General features: G+C 44.1%; 1 protein-coding gene across 1 annotated transcript in view; it reads left to right on the top strand.

The window, feature by feature from the left end:
• Positions 1-609: 609 nt before the first annotated feature.
• LOC139234772 (leucine zipper putative tumor suppressor 1-like) overlaps positions 610-13,159 on the top strand; it is a 47,382-nt gene continuing 34,832 nt past the window's right edge. The window contains exon 1 of the mRNA XM_070865464.1: positions 610-743. The gene's annotated coding sequence lies outside the window, so the exon portion shown is untranslated. The remainder of the gene's footprint in view (positions 744-13,159) is intronic.

Raw genomic sequence — 13,159 nt, forward strand, 5'->3', positions numbered from 1 at the left:
GTCAGCAACTCAGTGCTGTCAACATTGGAGCAGAGTCATCTTTTTGTATTAATTATTATTTGAAAAGGTCAGTCAGCAGCAAATAATCTATTAATTCTTTACGTTTTAACAGTTGAATAGAGGGGGGGAAAAAACACTGGGCGGAGAAATGGAGGGAGACTTGACTCTGTTCGAGACTGGTTAGGTGCACTGTGTGGCATGCACTTTGTACAGATGTTCTTTGCTTATTTGTGAGAGGTGTTGGAGCCAGGCTCAGTAGGTGGAGCAGAAAAGGAGAATGCCCCTTTAAAAGAGAAAGCCACTGCCACTGCTCAGCCCAGCAGCCAATCAGCCCCAGAGCTTCTGCTGGGCGGAATGTGTAATGAGAGGGGTGGCAGAGCAGAATAGTTGGGTCGCAGCGAGTCTGACAGCCTCAGAGCCAAGCAGTGTGTGTGCTCGAGCCTGGTCAGCGTGTTTGCTACCCCAGGAGATGGCGAGCCAAGGATAGAGAGAGAGAGAGAGAGACTGTCAGTAAATGCAGCTAACTGTACAGCTCGGGGAGCACAACTTCTGCTCAGCCTGGCCAGTTCCTTTTACAGCGAGACAATGGAAGAGAGTGCGAGAGGTTTAATCTGTGTAGGTACCACACAGTGAAATGGACTTGGATACACTGCTGTGCCATTTCAAAGAGGGAACTGGACAAGTGGAGATGGTGAAATATTACCTTTGGAGAATGGTTTGACTACAGAGAACTATGGAGGAAGGTACGGCGATTTAAGTTGTAGTTTGATTATACTGTGTCTTGCATTGCAAGTCTGAAAGTGTTCAAATGTATCAAATCCTTAAATCAGAAAGGAACTGATAATATCACTGCAATGTAGCTATTTTCACACACCTCTCAATGCAAATGAATAAATGTATTCCAGGTTAAAAGTACAAAGAATGTAAAATACAGACAAGAGCATGTCAGTATGTGAAGAGAAACAGCGAGAATAAATCAGTCAAGGACAGAGAAAAGACTTTAAATGCACACTTCTCATTTTTAAATTCAGTGCTGGAGGCTGCTCCTATCACAGGGAGTTGTTGGAACTGGTTTGCATTTTTTGTGCTCACACATGATCGACTCATTCTCCACATAACCGAACAATCTACTCCAATCCTCTTTGTCTGCAGGCATGTTGGGTTTGGGAAAATTGTGTGGCATTGTGCCATCCTATCCGGTTTTTGTTTCTGCTCTCTGTACGCACCCTCCTTCCATCCAGTGTTTCTGGTTGGTATCGTTTCAGGTTTTAGCTACAACTCCCCTGCATCTCTTTGCAGTAAAAGGCAGTAAATAGTTTTTTAAAAAACATACTAATTCAGCATAAAACATCTCTGATTCAACACCAAAGATTAAGAGATAATTGTTATTTTATAATTGAGATGGTAAGATGTTTTAAAAGCAGCAAAGAACATCAAATATCCAAACGGTTAAAGGAATGCAATACTGGAATATTTATTTCCCAAAAAGCGAAAAGATTTCAGGTGATCATTTTAGGTTTATTGTAACCATTGAAAATGACCAAGGAATGTCCTCTTCCCTTAAATCTGGCTGCAGTTCTCTTTGCTCTTCACCATTGAGAAAGATTTTAGTCACATTTGATTGCCCCTGTACCACAGATCCCTCCATTAAGGCAAAGCATTTAAGAAAAAAAAAACTTGCATTTATATAGCACCTTTCACGACCATCAGACGTCCCAAAGCGCTTTACAGAAATGAAGTACTTTTTGAAATGTAGTCACTGTTGTAATGGAGGGAATCGCGGCAGCCAATTTGCGCACAGCAAGCTCCCGCAAACAGCAATGTGATAATGACCGGATAATCTGTTTTAGTGATGTTGATTGAGGGATAAATATTGGCCAGGACACCGGCGAGAACTCCCCTGCTCTACTTCGAAATAGTGCTCTAAGGTATGCACCTGTGCGTATGCTCACAGGTTTATAAAAACCAAAAAAGGGCACTTGCAAAGTGTTTGGAGTGCTCCCCCCCCCCCTTTATTCAGGGGGCACTTGATCTAATTGTTTATTTTGTTTTGCAACAAAAGAGTTGTAGAGCTTTTGCATCGTGAGTGGCTTAGCCAGTCACGTGATGTTCACAAGACTCAATAAAACCCCAGCCAGTTGAGTTCAGGGGATTCACGATGAGGCAGGTGGTTGAGTGTCTGGTGGATGAACCGGTAATGTGTAGTGTGATTGTTAAACCTTTTATTAATAAACCAACTAGTTCTTAATAGCAATGTGTTGCTATGAATTCTTAAGCAAAGAACCCATGAAGCAAATACATTACAAGTGCCGAGGGATATTTCACGTCCACCTGAGAGAGCAGACGGGGCCTGGGTTTAACATCTCATCCGAAAGAATTTAAGAGAGTTGTTAGTTTTTCTTCGGAGGTCAGATGTTCAAAATATATTATCGGGGAACCTGCGACAGCTCAGCTCGCCCGTAGACTGGTACTTTCAATCTTTTATTCCCGCCCCCTGCATTTGCTGCAGTTTTGTATGGAACATGGGTAAATTAGTAAGAAAGAAAAACTTGCATTTCTATAGCGCCTTTCATGAGCTCAGGACGTCCTAAGAGGGCTTCACAGCCAATGAAGTACTTTTGAAATGTTGCCACTGCACAGAGAATATATATTCTTGCATTTAAAGGGAAGCTGGACAAGTGGGTGAGGGAGGAAAATACAAGTTCTATCGATAGGGTGAGTTAAGTACATAGAATGTGAGGAGACTCGTGTTAACAGAAACATAAACATAAACAGTGCTGGAGAATTCGATGTAATATTCAGAGCTCTTTGCCACTGGGATTCTGTGGTCTAGTAGCTCATCCTCTATGAGGTTCTGTGGCACTGCCCTCGGGCTTCAGGGGTTGTGGGTTACTGAACAGATACTTAGATTAGTCTAGGGTTCAAACGATTACTGCTGGAGAAACACAAATATTGTGGGCAGTGTTATCCGAATAAAGCTGCACTCTGGCAGAAAGTTTTTTTTTAAAAAGAGTTACAATTATGCAAGATCCAACTCACTGGTTCTCAGAACTGGCAGGGGGAAAAAATCATTTGCACTTATCATAAACTTAATATTTAATTAATGAGAATCAATTCAAAGGGCACAGACAGACCATGGCTTTGAATGTAGCTTCTCGGTATTAAATACTCCACTCAAGCCAATCTGGGTTACAGCATCACTGTACACTAATGAAAAAAAAGGACTCTTTCGATCTTATATTTTCACCCGTCAGACTTTTAAAAAGAGCTAGCTGCAAGGCAAAGTTATTGAGGATGCCCCACGGCACAATCAACCAATGCCCAACCAATGTGTCAGCCGTGGCTCAGTGGGTTTCACTCTCACCTCTGAGTCAGAAGGTTGTGGGTTCAAATCCCACTCCAGGGACTGGAACACAAAAATCGAGGCTGACATTCCCAGTGCAGTGCTGAGGGAGTGCTGCACTGTCGGAGGAGCCGTCTTTCGGGTGAGACATTAAACCGGGGCCCTGTCTGCTCTCTTAAGTGGACGTTAAAGAACCCATGGCATTATTTTGAAGAAGAGCAGGGGAGTTCTCCCTGATGTCCTGGCCAATATTTATTCTTCAATCAACATAACAAAAAAAAACAGATGATCCGGTCATTATCACATTGCTGTTTATGGGAGCTTGCTGTGCGCAAGTTGACTGCTGCATTTCCCACATTACAACAGTGACTACACTCCAAAAGTACTTCAATAGCTGTAAAGCGCTTTGAGATGCTTGATGGTCGTGAAGGGCGCTCCATAAATGCAAGTCTTTCTTTTTCATGCTAACAGCTGGATTCCAGCCAGACTGTCTGGGGAAAGTACTGAAGGAAACAAAGGAAAAATTGCACCTTGAGTAAACGTAATCTGTTTTTAAGCACTCCCTGGTATTCAGTTACCAACCAGCACTGGTGGGTGCCCTGAGAGAGGTTGGGGGCTTGGCCTCTCCGTGGGGGGAATGGTGTGCTGTACTGGGGGACCTAAAGATGGAAGAAAAAGTATCTAAAAGTGGGTGTGTGGAGAAATATGGGAAACCCGGCAGAGAACATTGACTTTGAATTTTTAAAAAGAGAGTCCAACTTAGATTAACGGAGTTTAAACTTGAGCCCAAATCAGAAAAAAACTTCCATCTTAAAATCCACGAGGGAGCTTTGCCTTCGAGAACTATCGAGTTGGGAAAGCAAGCCTCTTAAAATAGGAGCAGGTCCGATCAAACCCAACAAATGTTTGGCCTTTGTCCCATCAGTGTAGCGGGCCTACTGTTTCACAATGAACTGACTGCCCTTTGTATGCTCCAGCCCCTCCTGTAGTTATTTATAACTGCCAACATCGAAACACTGACTGGTACTTTATTTCCGTTCAAACTTAAGATGCACGGACTTACAATTCTGATGCTGTAATAACATAAGAAACAGGAGCAGGAGTAGGCCATAAGGCTCCTGGAGCCTGCTCCGCCATTCAATAAGATCACGGCTGATCTACCCTAATCCACTTGCCTGCACTATCCCCATATCCCTGGATTCCCCCTAGAGTCCAAAAATCTAGCGATCTCAGCTTTGAATATACTCAACGACTGAGCATCCACTGCCCTCTGGGGCAGAGAATTCCAAAGATTCACCAACCTCTGAGTGAAGAAATTTCTCCTCAGTCCTAAATGGCTGACGCCTCATCCTGAGACTGTGACGAAATATTTTAATTTCACTCCTCAAAGTCCGATGTTGCGGTCCACAGTTTTATCTTCCAGTGCTTGTTGGGATGTTGCGAGGTTGTATTTTAGGAGGGCACGAGAATGATCTTCATTCGAGGGATTCTCATTTGTGAAGAACATGCTCCATGGGCAAATTGCTGAGACAGGCCCAACTGCCCCCAAAATAACTGGTGTGTGGGTGTAACTTTCGAGAATCAAATTAAATTAGCTTTACAACATTCAAAACCCAATATACAGTGACTGAAATAGCTCGACCAGGTGACAGGAATGCAGCCAAATTGCACTCGTGTTACACGTTGGTGATAATCTAAAAATCTGCTTCATCAGAAGTCGGGGAAGTGAGGCCAAAACGTCAGAAGGAGACATCCTGCTCTTTATAATTCATGTCTTAATTTAATTCTCGGGATGTAAGCATTGCTGGCAAGACCGGCATTTATTGTCCATCAGTAGTTGCCCTGAGAAGGTGGTAGTGGTTAGTGAACTAAGTCGATCACTTCAGGGGGCAGTTAAGAGTCAACCAAGTTGCTGTGGAACACACAGAGGCCAGACCAGGTCAGGACTGCAGGTTTCCTTCCGTAAAGGAAATTAGAGAACCAGTCGGGATTGTCAATAATAACTTACATTTATATAGCGCCTTTAATGTTCACAATTAGCAAGGTATATCCCCATTCAGTAACATTTAGTGTTGACAACACTGAACTGCAATGTTAAATGGGCCAAGGCACTTCACGGGAGCATTATCAGACAAATTGTGACACCAAGCCACTTGGGGGAAAAAAAAGAGTGGGAAGTGAGACTAACTGGATTGCTCTTCGAAAGAGCGACGAAAACGCGATGGGCCAAATGCCTCCATCCGTGCTGTACTATTCTATGATTCTTTAAGAAGATATTAAGACAGGTGACCAAAGTTTTATCAAAGAGGCAGGTTTAAAGGAGGAGAGAGGCGCAGTAAAGTTTCGGGAGGAAATTCCAGAGCTTAGAACCCAGGCAGCTGAAGACACGGCCGCCAATAGTGAGGCGAAGGAAATTGAGGATGAGCAAGAGGCCAGAATTGGGGAAGTGCAGAGATCTTGGATGGGCTGTAGGAGGTTACAGAGATAGGTAGGGGCGAGGACACAGAGGGATTTGAACACAAGGATGGGAATGTAAAAGCCATTAATATGGTGGAATCCTTCACTGTCGACTTCTGTTTCAACTGAGTGTCAACAGTGTGTGGCCTGCTTTCATTATACAGGCTGCACGGGTAGGCCCGAGCTCAAATCCCCATGGTGACCTTCAACCCACAACTTGACAGTCAGACAATGAAACGGTTAATAAATGAGGTGACAGATACCAGTCTGATGCATAAATATCTCCCAAATGTCGTGACAACGACAGCATTTCTAATTCTGTGCCTGTTTTGTAAATATTGCACTTATTCAGTCATTGTAGGACTGGTTAGATGGCAAAGAATTTGATAAATCCTGAATCGCAAAGATATCTCAGTAATTATTAGGTGGGAAAGGAGAAAACTGCTCCATTAAACTACTTCTGCTGCCAGCTTCATCAGCCATGGCTCAATGGGCAGCAGAAGGTTGTGGGTTTGAGTCCTGCTCCAGAGACTTGAGCACATAAATCTAGGCTGACACTGCAGTGCAGTGCAGTGCTGAGAGAGTGCTGCATTGTCGGAGGTGCTGTCTTTCGGATGAGACGTGAAACCAAGGCCCCGTCGGCTCTCTCAGGTGGATGTCAAAGATCCCGCGGCACTATTTCGAAGAAGAGCAGGGGAGTTCTCCACGGTGCCCTGGGGCCAATATTTATCCCTCCATCAACACCTAAAACAAATTATCTGGTCATTATCGCATTGCTGTTTGCAGGAGCTTGCTGTGTGCAAATTGGCTGCTGCATTTCCTACATTACAACAGTGACTACACTCCAAAAGTACTTCATTGGCTGTAATGCGATTTGGGACTTGGTCGTGAAAGGCGCTACAGAAATGCGTACAAATGACGAACTGGGTATGACTCATTCGAGTATCACCGACATGAAAATACGAGTTCTGCAATATTCGCAGTACACAGGGGAGGAGTGAATGAACTGCACCATCGTTATACACCAAAAAAACCTTATTTGTGCCATGGCTGGAGGGCTTGCAGCAGCCCAGAAACTGATTTCATTCTGGATTTGTAACGCTGACTGCGATCGCGACAGAGAAAGTTAAAGTGTAAACAGGATGTGAGAGAAGGTCAGGGGACTGGATGTCCTCTAACGGTTCCAATGAAATGACAGCTCCTTTGGGCACTGAATCCATTAATGAAAGGAACATCTTCGGAACAAGCTGAGGCCATTCAGCTGCTCGAGCCTGTTTCGCCATTCATTTAGATCATAGCTGATCTGCATCTTAGCTCCATCTACCCGCCTTGGCTCCAATATCCCTTAATAACCTGAAATCTGTTAAGCTCAGTTTCGCAATTTTCAATTGACCCTGGCCTTCCACAGCTTTTTGGAGGAACTTATAGATTTCCACTGCCCTTTGTGTGAAGAAGTGCTTCCTGATATCACCACTGAACGGCCTGGCTCTAATTTTAAGGTTATGCCCCTTGTTCTGGACTTAACCCCACCAGAGGTAATAGTTTGTCGCTATCTACCCCATCAACTCCTTTAATCATCTAATAGAATCGAATGGTACAGAGCGGAAGGAGGCCATTCGGCCCATCGTACCTGTGATGGCTCTTTGAAAGAGCTACCCTATTAGCCCTACTCCCCTCAATTGGACCACCTCTTAATCATCTGTAGTCAAGGGAACACCAGCCGAGTCTATGTACCCTCTCCTTTTCACTCTGGTGAATGATTGTGGCCACAAGACAGCACATACTGGAGGTGAGGTAGCTCACCAAGAGTGAGAAGAGATAATCATTAGGAGTTTGACGTCAGCTTGTGATTTCGCACTTTCCATCAGTAGAGAAGCTTAATCACAACTTTGTAACGAGACTACATTGCCCGGATACACATTTGGTATCTGGACCCATTCTCTGCTCCCATTGTTTTCAGTGTATGCTGGTCAGGAAGTTGTGATTGGGCCTGGTTCTGTATTCAAGTATTTTCAAGAAAGAGGAATAAAGTTTCTGTACAAGTATTAAAAATACACATTTACAATCACTGATCCATTATATGCAGATTTCAACATCCTCTCAAAACTGTACCGTAACTTGGGAGGTTCATTTCAAGATGTACGGTGCTAGGAACAGTCTCAACAATTCATGAATTCTGCTTTTAAATATTTAGTATCAAAACAGCTGCAAACTTGGAAAACATTCTCTGAATCATTTCAATAGATAAAACAGAGAGTAAATGTGCTTACCTTTAATGCAAAGGTTAAAGTCACCCACATCATTGACAGAGGCAGAGAGAGAGAGAATTACATCACACATTCTGCCAATCTGCACTAAGTTTTTCTTTTAACAAAAAGACACCATCAAATCAAAGGTTTGAATTCGGCCAAATTGAGTTCCCAGATTTGGAGACACTGCCTTGTGTCAAAGTTTGTACAGGGTCCCAGTTCAGCATCAGAGCACACATTGGCACTTGCAGTCAGCAGCATGGCAGATCAAACACTAACAAGCTTTTCACTAATGTTGTTTCAGTCCTGCCACCTTCAATTACCAAACACGAATCCTGTTTGCTCTGGTTCCTCTTGCTCCTGTTGAATTAAGTCCCATGGGTGGGAGATAGTTCGTGGGCTGAGGGCTCCTTGAAAGTAATTGCATTCAATTAGTCCGTCCAAAAGGTATTTCTACAATTAATTCACTTTGCACAGCTGTGGAAATAGAGACTCTTTTAGGAACATGGGAACAAGAGGAGGCTATTCAGCCCCTCGAGCCTGCTCCGCCATTCAATGAGATCATGGCTGATCTGTGACTAACTCCATATCCCCGCCTTTGGCCCATATCCCTTAATAGCTTTGGTTAACAAAAATCTTTCAATCTCAGATTTAAAATCAACAATTGACCCAGCATCAATTGCCGTGTGCGGAAGAGCGTTCCAAACTAATTTCACTCCTGAAAGGTCTGGCTCTAATTTTTAGACTATGTCTCCTAGTCCGAGGCTCCCCAACCAGCGGAAATAATTTCTCTCTATCTACCCTATCAGTTCCCCTTAATATCTTGAAAACATTGATCAAATCATCCCTTAACCTTTTCAATTCTAGGGAATACAACCCTAGTTTGTGTAACCTCTCCTCGTAATTTAACCCTTGGAATCCAGGTATCATTCCAAGGTCGGGGAAACAACGAGAATTACTCCTAGCGCCAATGTTTGGGCTTGTGTGCAGTGACTGAGCAGAACTGAAGCTGTGTATTTACTGTGGGCTGCGATTTGCAGTTTCCACACACGCTTTTGTAATTAGTGCTGATTATACGGGTCGCTGTTCCCCCATGAGGTAAGCAATCACAAGGATGACTGTACGGACTATTTTAACCACATTTTTGATATCCAGTGGCAGAAGGGTCGGTAACCAGAAGACACAAATTTAAGGTGATTGGCAAAAGAACCAGAGGCGACATGAGGAAAAACTGTTTTATGCAGCGAGTTGTTGTGATCTGGAACACGCTGCCTGAAAGGGCGGTGAAAGCAGATTCAATCGTAACTTTCAAAAGGGAATTGTAAAATTCGCGCTCTAGTGTACGCCTGTTAATTCAGAGTTATTTCATTTGAACTGCTGTATAGTTCGAACATGAATCATAGTTAAAGGAGCTCCCACCACACACAACGTTGACTTGTCAGGGTAAACTCTGCTTGGCGATTTGCAGCTTCCACACACGCTTCCTTAATTAGTGCTGATTATACGGATCGCTGAGGTAAGCAGTCACAAGGATGACTGTTGGGAGGAGGGATGAAGGGTGTGTGTTAAACCTGCACCTCCCGACACCTACACCAAACCCACAAGCTGAGCGTATCTATAACTAGACAAAAGGAAAATGCCAAGTATTTGGAGCATGTCTGGCCAACTCCAATAAGGACGAGATGTCTTGATTGCTCTGTTGATGGTTCATCATTAGGCCCATTAAATGTGTCCAGAATGCTTGTGGTATGATGTGTAATATTGTAATACAGAGGGCCTATAAAACAAATTCCTGAGACACAGAGCATCAGGAACCTCCTGTTATTCACTAAGTTAGCCTCCAACATTCTCATCAAAATATTTTTGCAGTTTTGGCAGAATTCTGCATATTATAAAAAGGATATAGTGGCACTGAGGAAAGAGCAAAAAAGATTTCAAGAAAGAAAGATTTGCATTTCTATAGCGCCTTTCACCACCACCGAGCGTTTCAAAGTGCTTTACAGCCACTGAAGTACTTTTGGAGTGTAGTTACTATTTTATGTAGGGAAACGCGGCAGCCAACTTGCGCATAGCAAGCTCTCACAAACAACAATGTAATAATGACCAAATAATCTGATTTTTTTGTTATGTTGATTGAGGGATAAATATTGCCCAGGACACCAGGGATCACTCCCCTGCTCTTCTTTGAAATAGTGCCATGGGATCTTTTACATCCACCTGAGAGGGGAAGCGGGGCATCGGTTTAACATCTCATCCAAAAGACGGCACCTCCGACCGTGCAGCACTCCCTCAGCACTGCACTGCACTACAGGGTCAGCCGAGAGTTTTCTGCTCAAGTCCCTGGAGCGGGACTTGAACCCACAACCTTCTGACTCAGAGGCGAGTGTGCTGCCCACTGAGCCACAACTGACACGGCTGTGTCATCATCATTTACAAGGATGATATCAGAACCTATACCCAGGAAAGATTGAACGGGCTGGGGCTCGTTTCTCTAGAAATGAGAAGGCTGAGGGGGCGACCTGATAGAGGTCTTTAAGACTATGAAAGGGGTTCGATAGGGTGGATGTAGAGAAGATATTTCCACTTATGGGGGAATCCAAAACTAAATATAAGATAGTCACTAATAAATCCAAAAGGGAATTCAGGAGAAAACTCTTTCAATCGAAGGGTAAACATTGCGAAGACCCGTGTCATGAATAAGTCCTTATACAAAGTCAGCTCAAAACTTCAGGAGAAACGTCTTTGCCCAGAGAGCGGTGACAGTGTGGAACTCATTACCACAGCGAGTGTTTGAGGTGAATAGCATAGCATTTAAGGGGAAGCTGGATTAGCATATGAGATGGGAGAGAAAGGAATAGGATATGCTGACAGGGGGAAAGGATGTCGACCAAAGCACGAGCAACCAGCAAAATAATGAACAAATCTGGAGATTTCTTAGTTTCACCACTTTTATTCCGAGTTTATCTCAAATAGTCAGGATAAATTAACAGGAAAATTGGGAGGGGGTGAATGTAAGAAAAAAAAATCACAGTATGTTGGGTTGATTGTGGGATCATGACTGTCCCACTCAAACTTCCCATTACTTCAGCCTGAAAGGGTTAAGCGGGGAGGGGATGTGGGGGTGGGCTTAGAAATAGTTCCGATTATCACAGGGGTTCCTATATCCTGTAACACTGCACGTCGGAATGGAAAGATTTCTGGCTAGCTGGGGTATGCATGGGCTGACTGCCAGGGTACTGCTCTGATTGAACAAGTTGCCATGGGCTCTGTAACACGGTTCAGTTGCCTGCAGCGTTACTGGGCCCTTCGCCAACAGAGGCAGCTGACAAAAGCCAAGGAGCTGAAAGTGACCAACGCGAGGATTTTTAATTCAGTTCGCTGTCAAAAAAACCTACTTAGTGCAAACGTGCGATCTGGGCATCCGTGTGTGGTCCAGTAATCAGAGTATTGTGAGCGGCTCAATTTTCCTTTCATTTCTATCATGTTGTGAGATTCGCTTTCTTTCACTCCCATATTTGGTGGCCGTGCCTTCAGCTACTTGGGCCCCAAGCTCAAGAATTCCTCCCCTGAACCTCTCTGCCTCTCCCTCCTCCTTTAAGACTCATAAAACCGGCCTCTTTGACCCAGCTTTTGGTCACCTGTCCCAATATCTCTTTACATGGCTCCATGTCAAATTTTGTCTGATAATCGCTCCTGTGAAGCACCTGGGAACGTTTTACTACGTTAAAGACGCTGTATAAATGCAATTGTTATTTTTAATTTCATATTTGTTATTCATTTTACCCCATCCCCCCACAACACTCTTCAAGTTGCCCACTGCCATTCAGTCATGAGAGAGAAATCTAGAGATGGAAAGATAAATTCTACAAAGCCCAGTGCCTTTGAATAAAAGACTTGCATTTCTATAGCATCTTTCATGACCTCATGATGTCTCAAGGCACTTTACAGCCAATGAAGTCAATGTCCTAATGTAAGGGACGCGGCAGCCAACTTGCGCACAGCAAGCTCCCACAAACAGCAACAAGATAATGAGCAGATAATCTGTTGTTAGTGATGTTGGTTGAGGAATAAACACTGACATAGGACACTGGGGAGCACTCCCCTGCTCTTCCCTCAAGTACTGCACTGGAGTGTCAGCTTAGATTTTTGTGCTCTCGTCCCTGGAGTGGGATTTGAACCCACGACCTTCTCACTCGGAGGCAAGAGTGCTACTCACTGAGCCACGGAGATATGGCTTACTGGAAAAGCCAGTATGATTTGGAAACTGGCCCATAATTTTCTGATACGAACTGGATGCGGGCAAAGCACTGGCAGCAGCGTGGAGTCACACCTCGACTCGACCCTCTCGGCTGCTCCCAGATTTCTGCCAATATCAATCCTGAATGATTGCAAGCAATCACACAAGAGCATCGGGGGACAGGGGGGGGGGGGGTGATGTCCTCTGGCTGTGCTTGCTGCCTTGGGGAATGGTTTACCATCCTCCATTGCAAAAAATGAGAGCTTTCGAGCGATACTCTGTGCTGGCAGCACATACAACTACTGAACTGTACAACAGCGAAACAGGCCATTCGGTCCATCGTGCCTGTGTCTGAAAGAGCTGTCTAATTCATCCCACTCCCCTGCCCTATCCCCATAGCCCTGCTAATGTTTCCTTTTCAAGTATTTATCCAATTTCCTTTAAAAAGTTGTCATTAAATCTGCTTCTACCTTCCTTTCAGGCAGTGCACTCTCGATCATCATAACTGACTGTAAAAAAAAACTAAATTTCCCCCCTGTCTTTTTTGCCCATTATCTTAAATCTGTGTCCTCTGGTTACCGACCTCCTGCCAGTGAAAGTAGTTTCTCCCTATCTATTCTATCAAAACCTTTCATGATTTTGAACACCTCTCATCATCATAGGCAGTCCCTCGGAATCGAGGAACACCTCTATTAAATTTCCGTTAACCTTCTCTGCTCGAAGGACAATAATCCCAGCTTCTCTCTATTGTCTCCCCGCGTAACTGAATTGTACTCGTCCCTGGAACTCTCCTCTGCAACCTCTCCAACAGATGCTGATGAAAACGGGAACTATCTTCAGGATTTCCACTGGCCACAACTGTGCGCTGCTGAC

Source organism: Pristiophorus japonicus, chromosome 22 (assembly GCF_044704955.1).
Source record: "Pristiophorus japonicus isolate sPriJap1 chromosome 22, sPriJap1.hap1, whole genome shotgun sequence".
Classification (NCBI taxonomy): domain Eukaryota; kingdom Metazoa; phylum Chordata; class Chondrichthyes; family Pristiophoridae; genus Pristiophorus; species Pristiophorus japonicus.